At 47.1% G+C, this 27,855-nt stretch overlaps 1 protein-coding gene across 4 annotated transcripts in view; it reads left to right on the top strand.

Moving 5' to 3' along the window:
- The window catches only part of SH3GL1 (SH3 domain containing GRB2 like 1, endophilin A2), a 47,354-nt gene that overhangs the window by 11,908 nt on the left and 7,591 nt on the right, over window positions 1-27,855 (top strand). The gene's annotated exons all lie outside the window — the stretch shown is intronic.

Consider the following 27,855-nt stretch of genomic DNA (forward strand, 5'->3'; position numbering starts at 1 on the left):
GCCTTAGGCCAACATTTGTGGTTCAGAAGAGGCAACTGAGGGAATGGGGACAGGATTTCCTCTAACTTAATCCGGCTGGCCTAGCACTGTCTCTTATCTCCTCGGAGGTGGAGAATCCTTGCTGTGCGTTAGTCTCTTGCTTCTTGCTGCCTTTTGAGTCAGCATTTCACTCTCAAGGAGGGTGATATGCTGCTACAGCCCCTCATTGATTGCAGAGTGGGTGTCTGGGCAGGGTGACACCAAACATCAAAACAGACATTGTCGCCAAACCGGTTTGGCTCAGTGGATAGAGCGTCGGCCTGCGGACTGAAAGGTCCCAGGTTCGATTCCGGTCAAGGGCATGTACCTTGGTTGCGGGCACATCCCCAGTGGAGGGTGTGCAGGAGGCAGCTGGTCGATGTTTCTCTCTCATTGATGTTTCTGACTCTCTATCCCTCTCCCTTCCTCTCTGTAAAAAATCAATAAAATATATTTTAAAAAAACAAAACAAAAAACAGACATTGTCTTTCTCTCCAAGCTCTGACATGTTTACTTCACACTGGAAAAGTCTCATGCTTTCTCTCTGGGAGGCTCTTAATCGATTCTTTTCTTCCCAGGGGACTCAAGCAGCTGCATGTTCTCTCTGAGCCCCAGATCCCTCAGCAGGCTCTCCATTTTGTCCTAGACTACCTGGTGACCCTCAGCCTCAACACTGGTGGGCAGGAGGCACCAGTGGGCCCTTTTGTTTAATGGAGTCCCTCCACTACCTCGGGACTGAGGTGTGGGAAACAGGGGGTTGGGGGAACATGTGGGCCCAGGAGCAAAGTAAGCTAGTTTAGGAGAGTGGGGAAGAGGAAGACCTTTGCCCAATCTGAATCCAGAAGTCCGCTCAACCCACAGGAGAACCTGGAGGAGAGGCAACATCCTTCCAAGAGGAGATTCCACTTAGCTAGTTCACCAGGCCCACCAGCCAGCCAGTCAGGACCAATAAGTTTTGACAGGACACATCCCTTTCTGGGCATCTTAAATTTGCATTGTGAAGTGTCTCAGACTGGAAAGAGATACAAAGAATGATCAGCCCAATAGCCAAGTGCTTAAATGAACAGCAATACAGTTGGAGTCCTTTATACCTTCCCTGCATATGGAGTTATCACTAAAAAATGTGCAGTATTGCCCTAGCCGGTTTGGTCAGTTGGTTGGAGTATTGGCCCTTGGACTGAAGGGTCCTGGTTTCAATTCTGGTCAAGGGCACATACCTTGGTTGCAATCTCGATCACTGGGCCCAGTTGGGGGATGTGCAGGAGGCAACCAATCTATGCCTCTCTCTCTCACATTGTTGTTTCTCTTTCTGTCTTTCCCCCTCACTTCCACTCTGTCTAAAAATTAATGGAAAAATATCTTTGGGTGAGGATTAATAAAAAAAAATGTATATGTGTATAAATATAAAATAAAAAGGGTGCAGTATTGTTTTGCAAGTTTACACCTCATGTAAATGATATCACATGGTGGTTTTTTGTGTGTAACTTGCTTTCTTTGTCCAGCATTATTTATATTTCGTTCACACTGATTGATGCCTGTGACTGTAGTTTATCTCCACAGGTATATAGCTCCCTTGGTGCGGCTGTTTCACAGTACTTTTATCCATCTTCCTGCTAGTGGGCATTTAGGATGTTTCCAAGTTTTTGCTCTTTCAAACAGTGACAGAGCAGTCTTGTAGATGTCCCTTTGGGCTCATGTCCAAGAGTTTCTCTTGAGTCATACCTTGTTTAATGTGACCATATAGGTTTTCAGTGGTATCAGCCTGGAAAAAACCAACCTATTCAATTTGCATGGACTCAAAGCTGGGAGGGGGGGTGGTCAGGTGTCTGAGCCTTCATAAAGGATGATATTTCAACTGGGCTGCACGTGCCCGGAGGCCTTGGCCAGGAAGTGGCATGCGTGGAGTGGGAGCTCCATGTTAGCTCAGTGTGGTCCAGAGGGAGCATGGACCGTGGATCAACCCAGCTGGAAAAGCTGGAAGCACACAGCTGCTGCCAGCACCCAGAACCTTGTTTCTGCCCCGTGTCCCCCTCATAGTATTAATTTCTTCACCACCCTGTTAATTCCTCAAGAACCCATGTTTTCTGTTTTGTTCTCTGCAATGAAACTAAGCTCACAGACAGCACCTGGCATCTTCTCAGGTTTGGATACACAGTTGATCCTTGTTGTTTGTAGATTCTGTATTTTCAGTTTCACCTACCTGCTGAAATTTATTTGTAACCCCAAATCAATACTTGTGGCACTTTCACAGACCTATGCATAGCAGCAAAAACATTTTGAGTTTCCTGACATGCTCTGCCTTCTTGTTTCAGCTCTTGTACTGTAAACCAGTGCCCTTTTCACTGTTTATTTAGTGTTGCATTTTTATATTTTTGTGCTTTTTGTGGGAGTTTTCACTGTTTAAATTGACCCCAAGTGTGGAGCTGAAGTGCTGTACAGGGTTCCTAACTGCAAGAGGCTGTGCTGTTCCTTACAGAGAAGATACATGTGTTACTATTCAGGTATGACTTCCAGTGCTATTGGCTGAGTTCAGTGTTAATGAAGTAATGTATATTAAATGAGATGTCTTTAAATAGAAATACACATAACACAAGATTATGTAACCTAACACAATATTTTCTCCAGGAGCAGTGGTTTCATATTTGCTAGTTCAGTGTTTGTGGTGACTTTTTAGAACAGAACCACTATGAATAAGGAGAGTCACTGTAGTTCCTGTGGCAAGTAGCATACCCTCCACCCCCAAGGATGTTCCTGTCCTAATCTGTGGGACCTGTGGATATGTTACCTTATTTGGCACAAGGGTCTTTGCTGATGGGATTAAGAATATGGACCTGCAGATGGAGAGAACATTCTGGATCTAAACCGAAGGACCCTTAGAAGTTCAAACCTTTTCCTGCTGGGGTCAGAGGGAGATGTGACTAGGGAAAAGAGAACCAGAAGGAAGGCAACATAAAGCCTTTGCTGGCTTTGAAGACAGAGGAAAGGGCCACAAGCCAATTTTCCCAACACTATTTATTTATTTATTTATTTATTTATTTATTTATTTATTTACTTACTTAAAATATTTTTATTGATTTCAGAGAGGAAGGGAGAGAGGGGAGAGAGAGAAACATCAATGATGAGAGAGAATCATTGATCAGCTGCCTCCTGCAAGCCCCCTACTGGATCAAGCCTTCAACTTGGGCATGTGCCCTTGACTGGAATCGAACTTGGGACGCTTCAGTCCACAGGCCAATGCTCTGTCCACTGAGCCAAACCACCTAGGGCCCAACATCATTTATTAAAGAGACTCTCTTGACTCCATTGTATTAATTGAGCGTAATGGTTTAGGTCGATTTCTGGGTTCTCTGTTCTGTTCCATTGGTCTATATACCTGTTCTTGTGTCAGTACCAAGCTGTTTTGATTACGGTGTCTTTGTAGTATAACTTGAAATCTGGTATTGTGATTCCTCCAGCTTTGGTTTTTCTCAAGATTGCTGCAGCTATTCGGGTGTTTTGTTTTGTTTTTATTCCACATAAATTTTTGGAGTATTTGTTCTAGATCTGTGAAATATGCTGTTGGTATTTTAATAGGGATTGCATTGAATCTGTAGATTGCCTTGGGTAGTATGGACATTTTAGTAATGTTGATTCTACTAACCCATGAACATGGTATATTCTTCCAGTTGTTTATATCTTCTTCTATCTCTTTTTTCAACATCCTGTAGTTGTCCGAGGACAGGCCTTTTGCCTCCTTGGTTAAGTTTATTCCTAAATATTTTATTTTTTTTGTTGCAATGGTAAATGGGATTGTTTGTTTAGTTTCTCTTTCTGAGAATTCATTATTGGTGTATTAAAAAGCCATCGATTTTTGGGTGTTGATTTTGTATCCTGCTACATTGCCAAAATCATGTATTAAATCTAGTAGTTTTTTTGGTGGAGTCTTTAGGGTTTTCTATGTACAGTATCGTCATTGCAAATCATGAGAGTTTTACTTCCTCCTTTCCAATTTGGATGCCTTTTATTACTTCTTCTTGTCTGATCATTGTGGCTAGTATTTCCAGTACTATGTTGAATAAGGGTGGTGAAAGTGGACATCCCTGTCTTGTTCCTGTCCTTAGGGCAAAAATGGTTTTAATTTTTGCCCATTGAATATGATCACTGTAGGTTTGTCATATATGACCTTTATCATGTTGAGATACATTCCCTCTATTCCCACTTTGCTGAGAGTTTTTATCAAAAATGGGTGTTGGATTTTGTTGAAAGCTTTTTCTACATCTGTTGAGATGATCCTGTGATTTTCATCTTTCAATTTGTTTATATGATGTGTCACATTTATTGATTTGCAAATGTTGTACCAACCTTGCATTCCTGGAATAAATCCCACTTGGTCATGGTGTATGATCTTTCTGATATATTGCTGTATCTGATTTGCTAATATTTTGTTGAGGATTTTAGCATCTATGTTTATCAGGGATATTGGCCTGTAATTCTCTTTCTTTGTAGTGTCTTTATCTGTTTTTGGAATTAGGATAATGCTGGTCTCATAAAAAGAGTTTGGAAGTGTTCCTTTCTTTTTTTTTGGAATAGTTTGAGGAGTATAGATGTTAGTTCTTTGAATGTTCGATAAAACTCCCCTGTGAAGCCCGGACTTTTATTTGCTGGGAGTTTTTTGATTACTGCTTCTATTTCATCAGTTGTTATTGGTTTATTCAGGTTTTCTGATTTTTACGCATTCAGTTTTGGGAGATTGTATTTTTCTAGGAATTGGTTCATTTCATCCACATTGTCCAGCTTGTTGGCATATAGTTGCTCTTAGTATTTTCATACAATCCTTTGTATTTCTGTGGTGTCACTGTTACTTCTCCACTTTCATTTCTGATTTTATTTATTTGGGTCCTCTCTCTTTGTTTCTTTATGAGTCTGGCTAATTGTTCATCAATCTTGTTTATCCTTTCAAAGAACCAGCTCTTGGTTTCATTGATTTTTTTGTTTTTTTAATCTCTATGTTATTTATTTCTGTTGTAATCTTTATCATTTCCTTCCTTCTACTTAATCTGGGCTTTTCTCTTTTTTTAAAATTAAATCTTTGTTGTTCAGATTATTACAGTTGTTCCTCTTTTTCCCCCCCCATAGCTCCCTTCCACCCGGTTCCCACCTCACCCTCTGCCCTTACCCCAGCCACCCACTGTTCTCATCCATAGGTGTACAATTTTTGTCCAGGCTCTTCCCACAACCCCCATACCCCTTTTCCCCCCGAGAATGAATAGTCAGTCCACTCCCTTTCTATGCCCCTGATTCTATTATTCTATCACCAGTTTATTCTGTTCATCAGATTATTTATTCACTTGATTTTTAGATTCACTTGTTGATTGATGTGTATTTGTTGTTCATAATTTGTATCTTTACCTTTTTCTTCTTCCTCTTCTTAAAGGATACCTTTCAGCATTTCATATAATACTGGTTTGTTGGTGATGAACTCCTTTAGCTTTTTCTTATCTGTGAAGCTCTTTATCTGATCTTCAATTCTGAATGATAGCTTTGCTGGGTAAAGTAGATTCTTGCTATTCATCACTTTGAATATTTCTTGCCACTTCCTTCTGGCCTGCATAGTTTCTGTTGATAAATCAGCTGACAGTCGTATGGGTACTCCCTTGTAGGTAACTGATTGTTTTTCTCTTGCTGCTTTTAAGATTCTCTCTTTGTCTTTTGCTCTTGGCATTTTAATTATGATGTATCTTGGTGTGGTCCTCTTTGGATTCCTTTTGTTGGGGGTTCTCTGTGTTTCTTGGACTTGTAAGTCTATTTCTTTCACCAGGTGGGGGAAGTTTTCTGTCATTATTTCTTCAAATAGGTTTTCAATATCTTGCTCTCTCTCTTCTTCTGGCACCTGCATAATTCAGATTTGGTACGTTTGAAGTTGTCCCAGAGGCTCCTTACACTATCTTCATATTTTTGGATTCTTTTTTCTTTTTGTTTTTCTGGTTGGGTGATTTTTGCTTCTTCGTATTTCAAATCTTTGACTTGATTCTTGCGATCCTCTAGTCTGCTGTTGGAACTCTGCATAATATCTTTTATTTCAGTCAATGTATGCTTAATTTCTAGTTGGTCCTTTTTCATAACCTCGAGGATCTCACTAGATTTCTTGAGGGTCTCACTAAATTTATCAGCGGTTTCTAGAAAATTCTTGAAAAACCTTAAAAGTGTGGTTTTGAACTCTATATCCAGTAGCTTACTTTCCTCCATTTCTGTCATTTGTGACCTGTTTCTTTGTCTCTGCATTTTTTATGTTTCCTTGTGTTGATAGAGTGGCTTTCTGGGTTAGGTGTCCTATGGGGCCCAGTGGCTCAGCCTCCCCTATTACCTGAGATGGACACTCTTGGTGCACCCCGTTGTGGGCTTTGTGCACAGTCTTGTTGTAGTTAAGCCTTGATTGTTGTAGGTATCACTGGGAGGAATTGACCTCCAGGCCAATTGGCTATGAGAATCAGCTGTGTCTGCAGTGGGAGAACTTCTGAGCTGGAGACACCCTTCTGGGGCAAGACTTGCTTCAGTGGGGCTTTGGTGCTCATTGAGTCTGCCCCCTGAGTGTGTCCCTTATGGATCTGAGGAGTTGTAATCTGGATGGTCCCACTCTGACTGCTGGGTACACTGGCTCTAGGATCACTAAGGAGGTGCTAATTTAGCCTCTGCCTGAGGCTACCCAGCAGGAGCTATAGAGAGATTCCTCTTTTTTGTTTGGGGTTTTGGAGATGCCCAGATGAGGCCCAGCTGTGAAGCAATGCAAGCTGCTGTGGGGCCTTGGGCCTTCTTTTGGAAGTTCTGGGTCTCTCTGATTCAGCTGCAGTTTGTTAGGTAATTTTCAGGTTGCAAAAGGCCAGGCCTTTCATATGCAAAAGCCTCTGTGCACAGCTTGGGTGCGGTGGGCTCTCAGGGGATCCCCAGTCCTACCCTAAGAGGCCCCGCGTCTCAGTGTCCCAGTAATTGCTGCAAGCACCTCTGAGAGAAAGCTGCCCTCAAGTTCCACCCGATTCCAGATAGTCCAGTTTCTCCCCATATGAATCTGGGTCCCCAGAGACTCACCCAGAACTGGAGTTCAGAGCAGTCGGGAGCTTGAGACTCCCTCCTGATTGAAAAAGACAACCGTGTCCTCAGTTTCCAGCACTTTCCAAGTGCGCTACATCCTCAGCTGCCAGCCCTTTCCGCAATTTCCGGTGTTTACCTATGCTGCCATCTTGGTTTCTCTCTGGGCTTTTCTTATTGTTCTCTTTCTAGTTTTTAAGTTGTAGGGTTAAATATTTTATTGTTGATTTTTCTTGTTTTTTGAGGTAGCCCTATAGTGCTATGAACTTTTCTCTCAGGACTGCTTTTGTTGCATCCCAGAGATTTGGGGTTATTGTGTGTTCATTTTCATTTATTTCCAGGAAGTTTTTGATTTATTTCTTGATCTCCTTGGTAACCTATTTATTGTTTAGTAACATGCTATTTAGCCTCCATGTGTTTGAATGTTTTGGGTTGTTTTTACTGTAGTTGATTTCAATCTTCATGAACTTGTAGAGGTTTGTTTTGTGTCCTAACATGTGATCTATCTTTGTGAATGATCCATGTGCACTTGAGTACAATGTATATTCTGAAATGATCTATAAATGTCAATTAAGTTCATCTGATCCAGTGTGTCCTTTAGAGTCAGTTTTCTTGTTAATTTTTTGTCTGAAAGATCTATCCAATGAAGTCAGTGGGGTGTTACAGTTCCCTACTATGACTGTATTTGTCAATCTTTCCCTTAAAGTCCTCCAGAAGTTTTTTTATATATTTGGGTGCTCCTATATTGGGGGCATATATGTTTACCAGGGTTATATCCTCTTGTTGGGTGGATCCCTTTAGTATTATGTAGTGATCTTTGTTGTGTCTGGTGATGGCCTTAATTTTGAAGTCTATTTTGTCAGGTATGAGTATTGCTACCCAAGCTTTTTTTGTTTGTTTATTTCCATTTGCATGGAAAAATTTTTTCCATTCCTTCACTCTCATCCTGTGTGAGCCTTGTTCTGAGGTGGGTCTCCTATAGACAGTGTATAATTGGGTCATGTTTTTGTATCCATTCAGCTACTCTGTGTCTTTTGATTGGAGCATTTAATCCATTTACATTTAAGATTATTATTGATACGTACTTATTTATTGCCATTTTAATTCTGTATGCCTATGCTTCTCTCTATTTCTTCTCATTACAGCAGTCCCTTTAGGATTTCTTACAGTCCTGGTTTGGTGGTGATAAATTTCTTTAGCCTTTTTTTTTTCTGTCTGGGAAGTTCTTTATTTCACCCTTTATTTTGAATGAGAGCCTTGCTCTTCATTACTTTGAATATTTCATGCCATTACTTTCTGGCCTGTAGAATTTCTGTTGAGAAATCAGCTAACAGCCTTATGGGAGCTCCTTTGTAGGTAACAAATTGCTTTTCTCTTGCTTCCTTTTGATATTCTCTCTCTGTCTTTAATTATTTGGCATTTTAACTATGATGTGTCTGGGCATAGGCTTGTTTGGCTTGTTCTTGCTTGGGACTCTGTGCCTCCTGGACTTGTATGACTTTTTCCTTCACTAGATTAGTGAAATTTTCTGCCATTGTTTCTTCAAAGACATTCTCTATCCCCTGCTCACTTTCTCCTCCTTCTGCAGTCCAGTTATGAATATTCTTGTATTTCATGTTGTCCCACAACTCCTTTAAGCTGTCCCCCTGTTTTTTTTATTTATTTTTTGTTGTTCTCTGATTTAGTGATTTTTTTTCTACCCTGTCTTCTAATTAACTGATCTGATCCTAAGCTTCCCCTAATCTGCTATGTATTCCTTCTAGTGTGTTCTTTATTTGTGCTGTGCCATTCTTTGTTTCTGACTGGTCTTTTTTCATAGTTACTATCACTTTTCTCATGCTGTTGAGCATCTTTGCAATCATTATTCTGAAGTCTATATCAGATAAATTTATTATATCCTCTTCATTTAGCTCTCTTTCTGGAGAATTCTCTTGTTCTTTCATTTGGGGATTTTGTTCTTTCATTGTCTCCCCATTTGGGCTGCCTGTTTGGGTTTGTATCTATGTATTAGGTAGATGTGCTTCAACTCCCAAGCTCTAGTTCAGGACAGTGATAGACACTGTTTCTGACTAGCCCTGAGTACCCTGTGTAGGGCTATCAGCAATCATAGCTTGTGGCTCCCTCTGCTGAGGCTGGATGCCTTTGGAAAGGATCAAGATGTGCAGGGGGTGCGGGGTGCGGGTCTGCATTTCCTACCCCCCACCCCAGAGGATATCAGGCAAAGGTTGACTAGACATCTGCCTCTGCCTACAGTCTGATTGTTATCGGCCTTGATTGGCCTCAGGCTATAGATCACATGGTGGGGCAAGACAGTGGTTCTCAACCTTGGCTGCACATTAGAATCACCTGGGAATCTTTTTAGAATCCTTATTTCTGGGCCTCATCCTCCAGAAATTCTGTTTCTTTGTTATGGGGTGGGGCCATAACCTTAGTAACAAAGGAACAGAATTTCCAGAGGATGAGGCCCAGAAATCAGGATTTTAAAAAGATTCCCAGGTGATTCCAATGTGCAGCCAAGGTTGAGAACCACTGGGTTAAGAGGTCTTCCAACAGGATATGACAGCTGCCTTTCCCCCAGGCCAAAACTGCCTGGAAAGCAAAGGTCTGTAGGAGAAAGATGTCCTCCGCAGCATGAGGGAATGACTCAGCACAGGAAACTGGGGGGGCTGCCCTCTGAGTTCCAACCCCAGAGCCCCCAACCCTGGACTCTCCTCACATAGCTCCAGTCCACTCTGTCCTTCCTCTGCTGGAGCCCAAGGTGAGTGGCTACACATGAAATTTTATGTGTTGGCCCTTTAAGAGGGTACCTGTGTTTCCAGCCTTCTCTCTCTGGCAGACAGCAAACCTGCTGCTTTTCACAGCAAGGTATTATGTGGGCACCTTTCTCAGTTCTGGTGCTCTGGGCTGGAGAGCCCACCTTGTGGCTTAGACCCCAGAGTTGTCAGTGGGGACCTTCAGCTGAGATATCCCTCCGGATCTTTAGCTGCTGTCTATGGGAGCCCAAACACCCCTTTCACGTTTCTGCACTTTCTACCAGTCTCATTGCAGTCTCCACTTTCTGTCCTTGGTTATCAGGTTCTCGCCAGCTGATCTTCAGTTGATTTTTCAGGGTAGTTCTTCTGTATTTTAGTTTTATTTCCAGTTTGGTCCTGGGAGAGTGTCAGTGTAGCTTCCCACTGCCATTTTTAATCTCTCTTTTTTTTTTAAATCGTCCATTGTATATATGTACCCCACATCTTTTTATTATTATCATTGATTTCAGAGAGGAAGGGAGAGAGAGAAAGAGAGAGAGAGACATTGATGATGAGAGAGAATCATTGATTGGCTGCCGCCTGCACACCCCCTACTGGGGATGGAGCCTGTAACCCAGGCATGTGCCCTGACTGGAATTGAACCTGGGACCCTTCAGTCTGCAGATCAATACTCTATCCACTGAGCCAAACTGGCAGGGCTATACCACATCTTCTTATCCAATTATCAATGGACTAGAAGCCGTTGCACGAAGATTCGCACAATAGGGCTTCCTTCCCCTGGCTGCTGGCACCGGTTATCCTCCGGCACCCGGGTCCCAGGCCTTTGGTCCAGCCGCAGCAAAGCCAAGCCTCTTCAGTCTTCAGTCTTCAGTCTTCAGTCCAGCCGGAGCTTTCAGTCTTCGCTCGTGCCTGCGTATGCAAATTAACTGCCATCTTTGTTGGGTTAATTTGCATACCCATCCGATTGGCTGGTGGGTGTCGCGGAGTGACACCAATTTGCATGTTTCTCTTTTATTAGTGTAGATGTACATCTAGGTTGCTTCCATATCTTGGCTATTACTGGTAATGCTGCAGTGAACACAGAGGTGCATATGTCTTTTTGGATTAGTGGAGTTTTTTTTCTTTGTATAAATACCCAAAGTGGAATTGCTGAGTTGTATAGCTGTTCTATATTTTACTTTCTGAGGAACCTCCATCCTGTTTTACATAGTGGCTGCACCAATTTACAATCCTAACAACAGTGCACAAGGGTTTCCTTTTCTGAACATTTTCGCCAACACTTGCTATTTGTCAATTTATGGATGACTAGAGGCCCAATTCACGAAATTTGTGCAAGGGGCTCGGCCCCCACTTCCACCCCCATCTCCCCTCCCACCCACGGTTTCCAGAATGACAGGACGTCTGGTCTAATTAGCATATTACCCTTTTATTATTATAGATAGCCATTGTGACAGATGTGAGATGATGTCTCATTGTGGTTTTAATTTGCATTTCCCTGATGATTAGTGATGTTGAGCATGGTTTCATATGTATGTTGTCTTGGGAGAGTTGTCCTCTGCCCATTTTTTAATTGGATTGTTTGGGTTTAGGGGGTATTAAGATGTATGCGTTCTTTATATGTTTTGCATATTAATTCCTAATCGGATGTATCCTTTATGAATGCCTTCTCCCATTCAGTAGATTGGCTTTTTATTTTGTTGATGGGAATGCCTTCTCCCATTCAGTAGATTGGCTTTTTATTTTGTTGATGGTTTTCTTTCTTGTGCAAAAATTTTTTAGTTTGCCGAAACCGGTTTGGCTCAGTGGATAGAGCGTCGGCTTGCGGACTGAAAGGTCCCAGGTTCGATTCCAGTCAAGGGCATGTACCTGGGTTGCGGGCACATCCCCAGTAGGAGGTGTGCAGGAGGCAGCTGATCGATGTTTCTCTCTCATCGATGTTTCTAACTCTCTATCTCTCTCCCTTCCTCTCTGTAAAAAATCAATAAAATATATTTTTAAAAAAAATTTTTTTAGTTTGATTTAGTTCTATTTTTTTATTTTGTTGCCCTTGTTTGAGGAGACATATCCAAAAAGATATTGCTAAGGGCAGTGTCAGAGATTTTACTGCCTATGTTTTCTTCTAGGAGTTTTATGGTCTCAGATCTTATATTTATAAGTCTAATTCATTTTGAGTTTATGTTACATGTGGTGTCAGAAGGTGGTCTAGTTTTATTATTTTGCATTTATGTGACCAGTTTTCCTAACACCATTTATTGAAGAGACTGTCTTTACCCCATTATACAGGGTGGGATAAAAGTAGGTTTATAGTTGTAAGTATGCAAAAAACAGAGTTTATTCTCCTATTATTACTTATTAATTATTGTATTACTTTCCATAACAACTGTAAACCTACTTTTGCCCCACCCAGTATATCCTTCCTTGCCTTCTTTGTCATGGAATAATTGATTGTATAAGTGAGGAATTTTTTCTGGGCTCTCCATTCTATTCCATTCATCTGTGTGTGTGTTTTTATGCTAGTATTTACTGTTTTGATTGTTGTAGCTACATAGTATAGTTTGATATCAGTGAGCATGATACCTTCCACTTTGCTTTTTCTAAAAATTTCTTTGGCTATTTGGGGTCTTGTGGTTTCATATAAATTTTAGGATTAGTTTTAATTCTGGAAGAGTGCCATTGGTAGTTTAATGGGGATTGTATTGAATCTGTAGCTTGCTTTAGGCAGTAAGCACATTTGAACAATATTAATCCTTCCAATCCATGAACAGGTATCTTCTTCCATTTATTGTATCTGTTAGGAAACTTGTGTTTTAAGTCACTTAGTTTGTAGTAATTTGTTACAGCAGCCATAGAAAACTCATACTGTTTTAATGCCTTGTCCTGCTAAAGGTTTTCAGCTCAACCTTTAAGGGGGTGTGTTTGTGTGTGTGTGTGTGTGTGTGTGTGTGTGTGTGTGTGTGTGTGTGTGTTATATTCCTCATTAGCTCTTGTCTCCAACTTAATGGCTGGAGTCAGCAAGAAAATAGGACCAGTTTCCTTTGGCAAGTTGACTTAACGGGTACTATGCTAACAGTGGGTCTCCCTCAGCCATCTTCAGTTAGATGTCCGACATCTATTTCTAAGGCAGCCCTTAGCTCTTCTGTCCTCTGTGTTTTTGCAGACCCCCGCGTCCCCTTGTCTCTGTCTTTCCTCACATCACATCTATTTCTCCTTCCCATGTCCAATTTAAGTCCATTCTTCAAAGCCAAGTCCAGAGTCCTGGTCTTATGAATCCTCCCTGGTTCCCTTCCCACAGAAGAAAATGCTTCTCCCTGTAGGTTCCTTATCAGAGATCCTTATGTTACCACTTTTTTGTGTGCTTATGCTATTAATTTTTTCCTTCTATATACCTGGCGCATATAAATAGTATTTGTTAAATGAATAAGAGCAACCTTCTCAGTAGGGGGCATCTGGTCATCTGACTTTGACTCCAAATGTTCAGATTAAGGCAGGCGAGTGTCTCAACCACACACAGTGGCTAAGTGATTGAAATAGGGCCAGTATGGTGACACAGGGTCCTGTGACAAGTGTCCTGTAGGGAGAAACCACGGGTGACTCACAAGGAGGTGATTGGGACTTTGGCTTTGAATTTAGAAGTAGGAAGGAGGAAAGGAAAGAAGGATGGGATTCAGGGTTTCCTGGCAGGCACTGGAGCTGGGGCCTCTGGCTCACTGGCCTGCTCTGTTGTGTTCTCATCCCTCCTCCAGGAGCCCAGACACTGTCTGTCTATGGGGTCAGTTCCTCCATGGGAGCAGTAGCTGGGTGCTAGGAGGAGGCCCTTGGTGCTAAACGATAATCCTTGGGTAGAGAGGGATTTGACTATTCTTATGGCTCCTTGCTCAGGAAGTGGCCACACCAGACACTCGTCACACTGAAGAGAAACCAGACCTGGGGAGGAGGGCAGGGCAGCTTTTCTCCTACAAAAAGGAAAAATGAAAGAAGAAAAGCCATCTCTGCTGAGGGGTACTGTTCAGCCCTCTTGGCAAATATAGCAAAACCTTCTGACTTACAGTGGGGGGAACCTTCATACCCAGAGTGTAAGCACGGCTTTATGGAAGTGATGTGCACCATCTGGAAGGAAAGAGGGTAGGGTGTCCCAGGGGCAGGCAGGGATCATATTAGCGAGGACAAAGAACAGAAAGCCACCTAGGGTGAGCAGGGATGGCCAGTAAGCCAGGTTGTTTGGAAGAGGAGGGGTGGCCTGGAGACTCTTGTGCCCAGGTCAGGCATGGTAGCATTTTTACACCACGTGCTACTGTCCATGGAGTATGAGGAGATTCCCTACCCACCCTCCTTCAGATCAAGTCATTTTATCTCCTGGCACTTCATTCCCTCCCTTTCCCCCAAATGGAGCTTCACAATTATGTATCATGGTCACCCATCAACAAATGTACTTGGTACCATGAGTCGGTTAGCCCCTGTCACTGACCTCAGGCCTTTTGGTACATTGGAAGAGTGAGCAATCAGCCTGCTGTTGACACGTCCCGATGTGTGGGGTGATGTGTGTGCAGAAGTACGGATGCCTCATAGGAGGCCCAACCAGGATGTTGTGTTTTCTCTTATTAAAGAAGAATTCGCACCAAACCTTTCACTCCAGAAACCCAGCATTCTTACTGCCCTTGTCATCCAGGCCACTTAGCAGACCTTGCTTCTGAATGTTGCCCATGTCCTGGACCCGCGTCAAGCTGCCTGTCCAAGACCTTCCTCCTCGCCTCATTCCTTCCTCCTGAGGGCATCACACAGCCTAGGGCAGGCACCTATTTGTAGGGCAGTTTGTGGTTCTTAAATCATGTTCACATCCAAGTCCCACAACACATCATTGTCATTACCATGTTTCATGGTTGAGGAAATTGAGGCTCAGAGAGGTCCACATTTCTTGCTTAAAGTCACAGCCTTGTGGATAGAGCTAGATCCAGTCCCCATTCTGTGGTCCAAACCTCTCCATTTCCCCTCTCATCACCTGCATTGGTTCTCAACCTTGGCTGCACATTAGAATCACCTGGGAATCTTTTTAAAATCCTGATTTCTGGGCCTCATCCTCCGGAAATTCTGTTTCTTTGTTACTAATGTTGTGGTCCCACCCCATAACTAAGAAACAGAATTTCCGGAGGATGAGGCCCAGAAATCAGGATTTTAAAAAGATTCCCAGGTGATTCTAATGTGCAGCCAAGGTTGAGAACCACTGCCTTACTACCTTGGGCACACCCTTGTCTTGGCTTGCTATTAACACACCTGAGAGAGAGCTTGTAGAGGGTGGGGTCTGCACACAGGTACTTATTTATCTCAACAAATAGTGATTGCCTGAGCACCAGGCACATGCTGCTCTACTAACTCAGTTACTGTAGCCAGTGCTGCTGATGACAGCAAGTTAGTGTTTGCAGACGCGGTGTTTGGGGTGGGGAGGCGAGGCTGGAGCAGGGAGGTGTTTGTGGGGGAACACATTTAGGTCCCCTATGGAACACTGGGGAGGAGGGCAGGGCAGCTTTTCTCCTACAAAAAGGAAAAATGAAGTTGCTAGAATGAATTTGAACCTCAGGGAGGAGAAAGGGCCCCTGATAACTGCTCTTCTCTGTGGCCTGAGGTGGGTCCTGGGCACCTCAAAGTCTGGATGCTCACCCATCACTGGGGCATGAGAGTTGGTGTCATTGAGCATGTGTGTGCAAGGTTTGAATGGGTGTCCTTTGAAGGAAAAGCCCACCCACTCTCTTCGGTGCAGGGTGGATGGCAGCTGTGGGACAGAAGCGGTTTACCCTGGTGACCACCTGGAACTGCCCACCTGGCCCTGGTAGCTCCTTCTTCCTCGGTCCCATTGGTTTCCTCATTGGTGCACTGAGGTTAGACAGTGGATTCTGAGTTTCCTTCCAACTCCAGGTTTCTAAGACTGACTGTGCAGTTTAGAAGGTCAGGTTCCCTGGACAAGATGGGGTGCAGATGAAGGTGTGGTCATGCAGGATAACAGGATGCTGGCACTTAATACATGGCCTGGGCTCACAGCGCCCATCACTAACCCATGGAAGGGGCTGGTCTGCAGTGCCAAGAGTTGTCCCAGGATTGTGTCCTGCCCAGGTGCTGTTGGTAGCCACACCTGAAGAAACTGGTCATGGTGACTGTGGGCCACCATGGCCATGAGTCACTTGTCAACTGAGCCTGTTGTCACCACCTTGGTGTGGCAGGCAAGCAATGGAGCCAGATAAAAACACATTCCTTAGCGCACACTCAGAACTATTGCCCTAGGCTGCCTGGTGGAAGAGATCCAAGGCCATGCTCTGTCCTCCCCAGTGATCCATAGGGGACCTAAGTGTGTTCCCCCACACACACCTCCCTGCTCCAGCCTAGTGTGTGTTTTGGGGCCATTTCAATTTGGCCTTCAAATTCTGTTTGCCCGCCAGCCTTCTTTTTCTGTATCCTGTCCTCCCAAACCGCAGACCCTTTGCTTTCATGGGGGTTCCTGTTGATAACAAACCAGCCTATTCTGGGAATGGGGTCCTCTGGATTTAAGCCAGCCTGGGCCTGGCTTGCTCAGATTTTTTGTCTTTGCAAATTTTCCTGAACCTTTGCTCTCTCCTGTGTGGGAGCCAGCTTTGGGCAGAGAGCAGGGAACTGGGCAGGCAGCCTCCGACAAGAAAACCAGCTTAACTTGAACTTCCCATAAAGGAAAATTGGGGGTGGAATTGGGCTTTCATCAGCCATCTCCCTAGTCCACTGCCCTCCCAGAGCTCAGCCACTGCGGAGTGGTGGGATGAGATCAGACCCCCATGAAATTGTATTAGCTAAGCGCTTCCTGAATCTTAGATGCCATTCTGAGCACAAGTATGGCAGTGACCAGATGCTGAGAGGGCCATAAAGAGATGGGAATGAGGTGAATGCCCTTGTGGAACAGAAAACCCGGCAAGCTTGGTCCAAGGTGAGGTCTGAAGGGGGCAGCGGCTTGAGAGAGGGGGTACCATGGTGTGATTGGTGAGGTGGCTAGCACCCAGGTCACCTCTGCCTGGGTAAGGAGGTGGGTGATGGAGAATCAGGAGAGCTTCCTGGAAGAGATCCAGGAAGTTAGATCCATTATTTAGACTTTAAAAATGGAAGGGGTTGTAGCGACAGGGACGTGGCATCTATGTTCTAAGAGGCAGGGGCTCTGCACTTTTAGGTTGGTCAGTTCAGCTTAGCTTGCCATTGTTGGGATACCCTTGGCCCCTCACTGAGAATTATGCTGGATATCTACAGCCTCGTATGCTGTGGTCATGATGTTTAATGCAGAGGCTGTTCTGGTGCCTTCTGAAGGCTGGGCAGGTCTGTGCCTCACAGGATTTCCAAGCCCTATTTCCTGTCCCTTCCTAAAGAGCTGCTTTTGCATCAGCTTTGCATCAGTTTGCATTGATAACAGATTAGTTTGCAAAAACACCTTATCGTTTCTGTGCATAACAGAATTACGCTCTGCCAGCCAGGCCATAGACCAGCAGCCAGCAGCTCCCCACAGTGAACCCAGCTTGCTATTGGTGGTATGGAGCTGGCGCTGCCCTGCCAGGCAGGTCTCAGGGGGTGTATTGCCTCATTTGTTTGTGGGTTGGGTGTTTCTTTTTACAAATTTTCATCTGAAATTGATTTTCCGAGTTGTGTGATATGCAAGTGCTTCTGCTTCCTTTTGGGGAAACTTGGTGGTATCTTTTTATTTTTAAACTAGAGGCCTGATGCACAAAATTCATGCAAGAGTAGGCCTTCCTTCCCCTGGCTCCCGGCACCAGCTTCTCTCTGGCACCCTAGACCTGGGCTTCCCTCGCAGCCCTGGCTTCGTCCGGAAGGTCGTCCAGTCTAATTAGCATATTACGCTTTTATTATTATAGATATTTTTATTGATTTCAGAGAGGAAGTGGGGGGGGGGAGAGAGAAACATCAGTGATGAGAGAGAATCATTGGTCGGCTGCCTCCGTACACCCTTCACTGGGGATTGAGCCCAAAACCCTGGTATGTGCTCTGACCGGAGATTGAACCGTGACTTCCTGGTTCATAGGTTGATGCTCAACCACTGAATCACACCGGCTGGGCTTGGTAGTATCTTAATGAAAATCCCAGGACTGTTGATCATTAAGGTTGAACCTGGACCAGTGCTCTTATTCATAGACTAGAGGTCTGGTGCATGAAATTCGTGCACTCAGGTGGGGGGGTGGTTCCCTCAGTCTGGCCTGCACCCTCTTGCAGTCTTGGAACCCTTGGGGGATGTCTGACTGCCACAGAGGCAGGAGAGGGTCCCGCCACCGTTGCTGGGCTTGCCAGCCATGAGCCAGGTTTCTGGCTGAGCAGCATTCCCCCTGTGGGAGTGCACTGACCACCAGGGGGCAGCTCCTGTGTTGAGCGTCTGCCCCCTGGTGGTCAGTGCGCATCATAGCGACCGGTCATTCAGCCATTCAATCAATTTGCATATTAGCCTTTTATTATATAGACTAGAGGCCGATGCACAAAATTCGTGCAAGGGGCTTGGCCCTCGCAGCCCCGCCCACTTGTTCTGGAACTTCATCCGGAAGGTTGTTCCGCCGTCTGGTCTAATTAGCATATTAGCTCTTTATCATATAGGACTAGAGGCCCAGGGCATGAAATTCGTGCATGGGGTGGGTCCCCTCAGCCCAGCCTGCACCCTCTCCAATCTGGGACTACTGGCTCCTCACCTGCCTGCCTGCCTGATTGCCCCTAACTGCCCCCACTGCTGGCCTGGTCACCCCCAAGTGCCTCCCCCACTGGCCTGGTCGCCTCTTACTGCCCCCTTCTGCGCCACCACCACCCACCCACCCCCCCCGCTGGCCTGGTCACCCCATGCAGCCTGCTGTTTGGTTATTTGGTTGCCCCTCACTGCTCCCCGTGCTACCTACTGCTCAGTTGTTTGGTCGCTCCTCACTGCTCCCCCTGCTGGCCTGGTTGCCCCACGTAGCCTGTTCGGTCGTCTGTTTGGTTGTTTCAGTTGCGACAGTCGTTTAGGCTTTTATATATATATATATATAGATTATATAGAATAGGATGAGGAATTTAGGAGGGTCCCCAGAGAAGCCAGGACTAGGAGCCCTAGTGCCCTGACACCAGGCCACCGCCCACCACAGAACACCAGGAGGGTGCTCAGGGCTTGGCCTCTGTCCAGACTGGCTTCAAGGGAAAACGCCTTGGCCCCATGTGGACCAACACTCATTCAGCCTGCCCTCTCCTCCCAGCATCCCCATGGAGGTCAGGCCAGGCAGGGTGTGGGTTCCTTGTCACCTGTCTCCAGGGACTACTGAGCCACCTGTGGGAAGAGAGGGAGGCACTTCCCTCAAACAGGGCTGAAGCCAAGGCACTTCACAACCAACTGTGTGTGCCCAGCCCCACACCCCTCCTTTCTGACCCCATGGTTACAGATCTCCTTCAGCCTTCAGGTCCCCCTGTGCTACTGCACCTCCGCTTTGTTAGCCAATCCTTCGGGAGACAAGGAAAAGGCCACAAGTAATTGCTGGCATCTCAGTCGGCGGTAAAAACCCTCAGCACAGTCAGGGGCACTAGCTTGGATCTGGCCTGTTCCCAGGTGCCTGAAGGGGCTTGTGACCAGCCGACACTTCCCTCTGATCCTGTCCAAGAGCACATCCTTTGTCGGGGACTGAGGGACCAGCAAGAGTTGACCCTTCAGGGTGATTTGAGTGGTTAGAGCATTGGGCCAGCCAGTCTGTCAGATGGTATCCACCCCACCCATGCACGGTGCCGGGCACTGTGCTGGGTGACTGCAGAGAGCAACATGGGTGCCTCAGGAGCTTGCCATCGGCTACTGAGGACAAACATGGGGTGCATGGCATGCAGAAGTAAAACTCGAGAGTGTTCTGAAAGGTGTGGGGAGTTGTAACAGAAAGTCATGCCCAAGCCAAGGCCTCTGAACACACAAAGCAGGGATTAGGCTAAGGCAGCACTGACGGGCAGGGTAAGAGGGGGAGCTGTCTGGCAATTGCCGTGCTAAGATGGGACAGTAGCCAGGAGAGGGCGGCAGGCCCCATCACATGGAGGGATCTGGACAGGAGGCCACGGCAAGGTCTGAGAGGAGGGGAGACTAGCGAGGAGACTGCCCAGGGGTCCTGGAGAGTAAAACGATGCAAATCCAAGCCAGGGTGGGGACAGACCTGGTTCAGGTAGGTGGAGTGGCTCACAGGGGCCCCCAGGAAGGATTCTGGGGAGTTTAAAGCTGGTGGCACAGTCTGACAGCAGCATGAGGAGTGGGCTCCGCACTGTGGAGGTCCGCGACTTCGCTGTCAGCAAAGGAAAATTCTTCTTCTCGGCCTGGAGCTGAAGGAGCAGCTCAGCTCTCGGTATGAGGAGCCTGTATATGGGTGCTGGGACTGCAAAAGGCAGTACTTGTGCACTTCCCCTCCCCCCTCGTTATATCTCGAGGAGCTTGGTCATCTGCCGTCGCCACTTCCTCTAATGACAGTTCTTTCCAATGTCCAGTTCCTGCTTTCCTACCAGTGCCTGTGTTGTATCCAGCTCAGAATCTTGAATTAAGCCAGGATTTTTGAGAGAATTTTTCTTGCTTAAACCCGCCCCCACCCCTCCCATTTTAACAGCACATTCCAGGCAGGGAAGCCACAGCTGAGGCTTCATGTTGACAGTCAGCTCACTGCCTTCCAGATAGCAAAGCATTTATCATCCCTTGCCAGCCTGGATTCCTATTCTCAAGCTGGAGCGAGGCAGGCCTGAGAGGTGTATGTGCTGGGAGGTGGGGAGCTTGAGCCACCCTAATGTGATATAAATGGCACCACAGCGGATGGCAGCAAACTACCTAGACTTGAGAGAGCCCAGGTGAGTCCAGGTCAGACCAACACCCCGTGCCAGGCTCCTCTGCACATCAACAACCAGCCCTCCTCCCCGCCTGGAGGCCGGGCAGCTGGCTTATCCCTGGGGGGCCTGAGGGTTCTGTTTCTGAGCTGGTGTCTCAGCCACCACCCCAGGCCTGAGCAACCGCTCCTTCTAGGAAAATGCTTTGGGCTTCAAAAGCCCACTCTCCTTCTTCTGTCAGAAGTAGGTTCCTAACAAACCCGTGACACTCCGGGCATGGAGGTATGTCTCAGGGCCTGACCTGGTGGTCTCAGTGCCCAGTTTGGGGTTTCCACATGAAAAGTAACTTTAGAAGCTTTTTCCTGGTTGATCATTTCCACTACTCCAGTTCACAAAGCTGTTTCTTAAAAATATATTTAGCTTTGATCGCTGGGTGGAAAGGAAATGTGTGCCTAGAGGCATGAAGAGTACCAGCAAATTGGGGGAAAATTCAGAGTTCTCAGGATGCCGAGTAAGTTCTGACTTGTCAGAACATCTCCCTGCCGGGGCTTAACGAGAAGGGGTGGTGACTTTCTGTGCCAGTCAGCTCACGAGTATTTACTAAGGACTGTGGTGCTGGATGGGGTCTCCCTGGCTGCCAGACCTCACTCTTCCTGCTCACCCACCTCCGTGGGTTGAGGGGTTGATTCCTACTCTCCGATTCCTCCCAGTTGGGCTATGAAGGTTCATTTGGGCACAAATAGTGTTTGTGGCCTCGATGTGTGTGGCACCTCTTCCTTTGCAGCCCAGCCCCACGCCTCATGGCCTTCACTCTCAAGAGCCATGTGGGAGCTCCAAGCTGCCTGGCATCACAGTGCTGCCCCCATCAGCAGGCATCTCATAATTGAGCCATTCACAAGGGCCTCAGCTTTGGAAATCATTCTGAGTATCTTGGCGATACTGGGAGCCACTGAAAGTTTCCGGGCAGGGACAGACACAGGAGGCTTGAGGGCAGCCAGTGCACTATGCATATTACCTCCCCAAGAAGCATGCTTGGCTCACCTTTCCAGAAAGAGTCTGGTTAGCCCAAGAGCGCACCATCTTGTGTCTCGGCCAGCGTTTCCGAGTTGAGGGCCCAGGAGTGCAAGCAGAGAAAGGAGATCGAGAAGGCCAGTGGCTTCATGTGTCATCCTGGCAACAGACCATCCGGGGCCCTGCCCATGTTGTGGACTCTCGAGTCACGAGACAGGAGACTGTAATGGAAACCAGATAGGTCGCTCAGAGGTATTTGGCACATGTCTCTTCAAATATTAGGAGGCCAGAAGGGAGGGAAGTCACAGCTGGATTTAGAGTCGAACGGGTTCTCCCTCCCTTCCCATCCCTTTGCCTGCATCACAACTCAGGAATTTCTCAGCCCTGCCCAACATCATCATCGTCGCCTCTTGGGGCCTCCTCAGTCCAGCACTCTGCACATGGGCTTGGCCCTTGCAGGGCCCACACACTTCCGCCCAGGCCCGCCTAGTCCCCAGGCTTCACCCCATTCCATCGTTGACCAGTTTTCCAGTTTGGGGTTCAGCATATGATGGACTGTCCAGTCTGGCAGGTCTGGGCACAGCTCCCAGCTCCTCCACTTACAGTCGCAGGGACTTTAAATTCCTCCATCTCTCATCTCTCGGTTGCCTCGCCTATAAAATGGGTGTGCTGGTCCTTACATCATCCTTGAGTAAACGTGACAATCAGCAATATCATGCGGGGTTGTGGGTGAACCAGGAATGGCGGCTCTTGTACTCCTGAACTCACACAGGACACCCCTGCCAGCCTGGTCAGGCTCTGCCTGTTGGGACCCTGTCTTTCCTTTGAGGTCCAGTGTGGATAGCACTGGTCTGTGCAGCCCAGCCAGCCAGGAGCACATCCCTCTGCCATGTTGGAGTGTTTACATCTCCTTGCAGCTCCCCTCACGTTTTTCTCTGACGTTCTTGTCTCTCTTGCCAGAGCCTTTCATACCCTTCTCCAGCTTCAGACACGGTTCATCCTGTTACATGGCAATTGTCTAGTGCTGCCGTGTTGACCTCACCCCCTCCTGAGAGCAGTCACTAACAAGCCAGAAGTGCTCACACCTGAGAGCTGAGACTCCCAGTGCCTCACTAGGGAGAGCCAGTCACTGACCCATGTGGTGTTGGCTCTTCAAAGGCCAAACAGGAGGGTGGCTGGGCCTGGACCTTCAAAGCTGTCTCACTCCCGGGCCACTGTCCCCAGGCCTGTTGCTCTGGCTGCTGTGGGGGCTGCTCCATAGCCCGGCATGGAAAGTGTCACCCTCATGCACTCACAGACAGGAGGGAGAAGTCAGCCAGGCAGAGGCAGGAACGGAAGCCTGCTCCCAGATTGGGTCCAGGCCAGGAGAGAACAGCAGATACAGGTGTTTCCCGGTCGTGGAGTACTACTGTACATGGCCCCCAGAGCATGATGTCCGGACAAGGTGTGAGGACACTGAGCATGAAATGGGCACCCATCCTGGACAGCAAGGCCCCGAGCAGCCCTTCTTCCCCCTCCTCCATGCCAACTCCCTCCTTCTCCTCCTTTTTTTCCCTTAAACTCTTAATTCATCAAAGTGAATTGTCTGCCCGGGTCACAGAGCCTATATATCGGCTAGTTTATTTTCTGTGGGGTATTGATCAGGTTTTCTTGCTGAGATGACTCAATTATGAGGCCTGTGGTTGACACCACTGTCCATTTGGCAGTATCAACTTGCTCCTCCAGCTGCCACCAAGTGGCCACCACAGATGTGCCTGTCCAGTGAGGAGCAGCCACCATCCAGCTCCCCTGGGTAGAGCTCCTCCTGCCTTGTTTCCTGCTTCACTCCTGCAGCGGCCGCCCTAACGGGTCTTGGCTTGCAGCATCTGCTCAGTTCCTTTTGTGGACTGTTCCACTGCACATTTCTCTTGCGTGTCAGTCCTTGCTCCTCTCCAAAGACAGCCCAAGGTCTAGAGCCCTGAAGAATGCCAGTCTTTGAAAGAACGGCCCCCTTCTCCAAGTGATTTTAAAATATATATATTTTATTGATCTTACAGAGAGGAAGGGAGAGGGATTGAGTTAGAAACATCGATGAGAGAGAAACATCGATCAGCTGCCTCCTGCACACCCCCTACTGGGGATTGAGCCTGCAAACAAGGTACATGCCCTTGACCAGAATCAAACCCGGGACCCTTCACTCTGTGGGCCAATGCTCTATCCACTGAGCCAAACCAGTTATGGCCTCCAAGTGATTTTTATTATAAGTGCCCATGGGCCCGCATGAGAACAGAAATCATGTAGGTGCTCCCTAGCCAGTTTGGCTCAGTGGATAGAGTATCAGCCTGCGGACTGTAGGGCTCCGGGTTCAATTCCAGTCAAGGGCACATGCCCAGGTTGCAAGCTTGATCCCCAGTGGGGGGCATGCGGGAGGCAGCCGATCAATGATTGTCTCTCATCATTGATGTGTCTTATCTCTCTTTCCCTCTCCTGTCCTCTCTGAAATCAATAAAAATATATTTTTAAAATAAAAATAAAGTTAAAAAAACAAGAAATCACGTAGGTCAAGCATGTCAAACTCGTGGCCCACAACAAATATTTTTGTGACCCAGTCGATATAACAGTATGTAAGACACATTTTAATAAAAATTTTGTAACTTAATTTTTACAATATCCTGTTATACATAATCTACACTAATAAAAGAGAAAAATGGTAATTGGCGTACGAGCTACCCTTTTCATTGGCTAATCAGGGCTATATGCAAATTAACTGCCAACTAAGATTGGCAGTTAACTGCCGACAAGATGGCGGTTAATTTGCATATGTAGGCACAATGCAGGGAGGCAAAAGGGAAAGCAGGAAGAAGCCCCCTGCCACTGACAGTGATTGGAAACCCAGGGGGGAGCTAAGAGCTGGGGGGCAGGGCCGCCTTTGCCCTGCCCCCCAGCCATGATCAGAGAATCAGGTGCCTTTTCCGCCCTGGCCAGTGATAGCAGGAAGTAGGGGTGGAGCCAGCGATGGGAGCTGGGCACGGTCGAAGCTGGCAGTCCCAGGAGCTAGGGGTCCCTTGCCTGGGCCTAAAGTGAAGCCCACGATCGCGGGGCCGCTGCAGCTGCGGGTCCCCGCTGCCCGGGCTGGACACCTAGGCCAGAGGCGTCAGGCCTGGGCAAGGGGCCGATCCTGCGATTGGAGGGTGATGGGGGTCAACGCCTGAGGGCTCCCAGTATGTGAGAGGGGGCAGGCTGGGCTGAGGGACACTCCCCCACACACCCACACACACACCCAGTACACGAATTTCGTGCACCGGGCCCCTAGTTGTTAATAACGAACTACAATGTTCGTTAATGACTGATTACTATAATCATGTTGCATTCATTTCCCTTACGCACACCATTTCTCTCCACTAATACTAGCAGCGAATATTTTAGCAGCTGATTGCCATGTCATTAGTCTTGGACTGACTTGTTTGGTGTGTGCAACAGGAAATATTTCGCTTTTGGAGAACAAGAAAAATAGGTTTAATTAGTGCAGTTATTCAGTGTCTGGTAAGTTAATGTTCAAGAAAAAAGATTAATTTTTATTACAATGTTTCATTATTTTATATTAACATTTATTTCAGCCCTTTGTATTCAGCATGTCTCTATCAAAATAAACCTACGTTTCTATGAAAGTTGAAGCTTTTGTTTTTTTGCAGCCCACATAAACTTAAACCTTGTTTATTTGGCCCGTGTTAGCCTTTGAGTTTGACATACTTAATGTAGGTGCTGTGGGGTGAAGCCACCTCCAATCCAGGCCTGCTCACTTCCCAGGTGCCTGGTTCACAGGTGTCATTGTCAGACAATGCAAGAGCCTGAAATAGGCCTGAATAGGTCTGCCCTTCAAACTCACTTGTGGGCATGTTGTAGATGTGACCATCCAGATGGGGGTCCCCAAGGGAGCAGCCTTAGTGTGTCAGGCACTTGGGAACGTGAACAGAACTGGGGCCTCTTTTACTCTCTCACTGGCAGTAACCACCTGTGTAGTCTAAGCATAGTTTGAACTGAGGGGAACAAGGAGCTGTGGATCCCATCCTGCCCTGAAAGGGTCTGCAGCCTCAGTTGGGAGCAGAGTAACTCTTCCCAAAGCTTAAAAGTACTAACATATGGTGTGAGTCCATCTGGTTATTTCCAGGAAAGGTACCTCTAGAGCAGTGGTTCTCAACCTTCCTAATGCCGCGACCCTTTAATACAGTTCCTCATGTTGTGGTGACCCCCAATTTCATTGTTACAAATTGAACATAATTAAAGCATAGTGATTAATCACAAAAAACAATATGTAATTATATATGTGTTTTCCGATGGTCCTAGGCAACCCCTGTGAAAGGGTCGTTCAACCCCCAAAGGGGTCGCGACCCACAGGTTGAGAACCGCTGCTCTAGAGCGAGAGACAGCAAAGCAAAGGTTGCCTTAGGGGTGAGGGATGAAGGGTGGGGGGAGAGCAGGGTTGACTGTGGACAGCCTGACGGAACTTCCTGCCATTCTGGAGCAGTGATCTGAAGTTAGATTTTAGAAAGAGACAGGCACAGGCAGGCAGATGCTCAGGGTGTCACAGAGCAGCACTGGCGGGCCCTGCTCTAGGCCCTCCGTGGAGCACAGTCACTGAGCGCTTGCCGGGGCCCAAGCTGTGCCAGCACAGGAGGAATGCAGCCACCAACCAGGCAGGGGTGGCCTCTCCTCACGGGCTTACACTAGGCACTGGACAGACAAAAATGAACAGAGTTCCAGGAGGAAAGTGAAATGTGGCAAGCGGGTAGCACCAGGCAGGTGGGGCACAGGGGAGCGCAGAGCCAGGGCTGCTGGGGTTGGGGTCTGAGAGGTCAGGAGCCCATCTCCCAACGACTGAAGAATCGTTCAGTGGGCAAGAGCTCACTGTCATTTCTGACCGAGTGGCAGCCTCTGCCACAGTGACTTCTCAGCCCTGGGCCACCCCAGCCTCCCAGGGCTTCTGTAGAAGGCAGGCTCCACAGGGCCCAGGCTGGCACCTGACCTGAGGCAGAGTCTTGGAGGATGTTCTGGCTTGGGATGGGCCCTGTGTTGGCACTGGCATGGATTTTACAACAGCAGCCATTGTGGGGCTCACTGGTGGTTGACCCAGACCCAGGTTCTGACTAGCCAGGTGGATCCCAGGAGGCATTGCTTTCCACACACCACCAAGGTCACAGCCAGGTGGGAGAGGGGGCCGAGCCACGCAGGTCTCAAACAGTAAGCTTATGAGGTTCCTGGCTTCTCATTAGATGTGAGAGAAAAAGTGGGCTTCAGTCCTTAGCTTGCCAGGCCCCACCAAGCGCTGTGCCTGTTTCCTCTCTTGCAGGGTGCGAACTTGATCAGGTTGTAGAGAGTACCAGTTGAGGGGTGAAAGAGGCAGGCTCTGTTAATTTGGGGCACAGACTCTACACGTGGATGGTATTTCCACAGCAACATACTATTGCTCTTGTTGGGCCCAAAGACGTATATAAACCTGAGCAGAACTGAAGTGTTGGTGTGGTGGCCTTCCCTATGCACAGGGCATCTCTGGGCACAGGCCCCTCTCCCCAGAGAGCGTCCTGGCCCCTGAGCATCCTCAGACAGCCCTAGAAAAGACTGTACCTTGCACCCAAAGGTGGGTGCTTGTAACCCATACATGGCTCCCAGCTCTGCCTGCGGACCATTCAGGTCTTCTCTCTGCTAGGCCACGGTCATGCCTCCCGGGAGCCCCACACTCAGCACTGTACCCTTTCTTTGTTGTTGTTGCTGGGTTGACATATGGCTTCTTTGGTTTTCACACTTTTCCTTTATTTATTTATTTGTTTGTTTGTTTATTTATTAAAAATATATTTTATTGACTTTTTACAGAGAGAAAGGGAGAGGGATAGAGAGTTAGAAACATCGATGAGAGAGAAACATCCGTCAGCTGCCTCCTGCACACTCCCTACTGGGTATGTGCCCGCAACCAAGGTACAGCCCTTGACCGGAATCGAGCCCGGGACCCTTCAGTCCTCAGGCTGATTCTCTATCCACTGAGCCAAACCAGTTAGGGCGCACTTTTTCTTTTTTAAAAAAATAGAGAGGGGAAGGGAGAGAGAGATATAGGAACATCAATGATGAGAGAGAATCATCGACCGGCTGCCTCCTGCATGCCCCCTTCTGGGGATCAAGCCCACAACCCAAGCTTGTGCCCTGGCCTGGAATTGAACCATGACCACCTGGTTCA

Source organism: Myotis daubentonii, chromosome 5, assembly GCF_963259705.1.
Source record: "Myotis daubentonii chromosome 5, mMyoDau2.1, whole genome shotgun sequence".
Lineage (NCBI taxonomy): Eukaryota > Metazoa > Chordata > Mammalia > Chiroptera > Vespertilionidae > Myotis > Myotis daubentonii.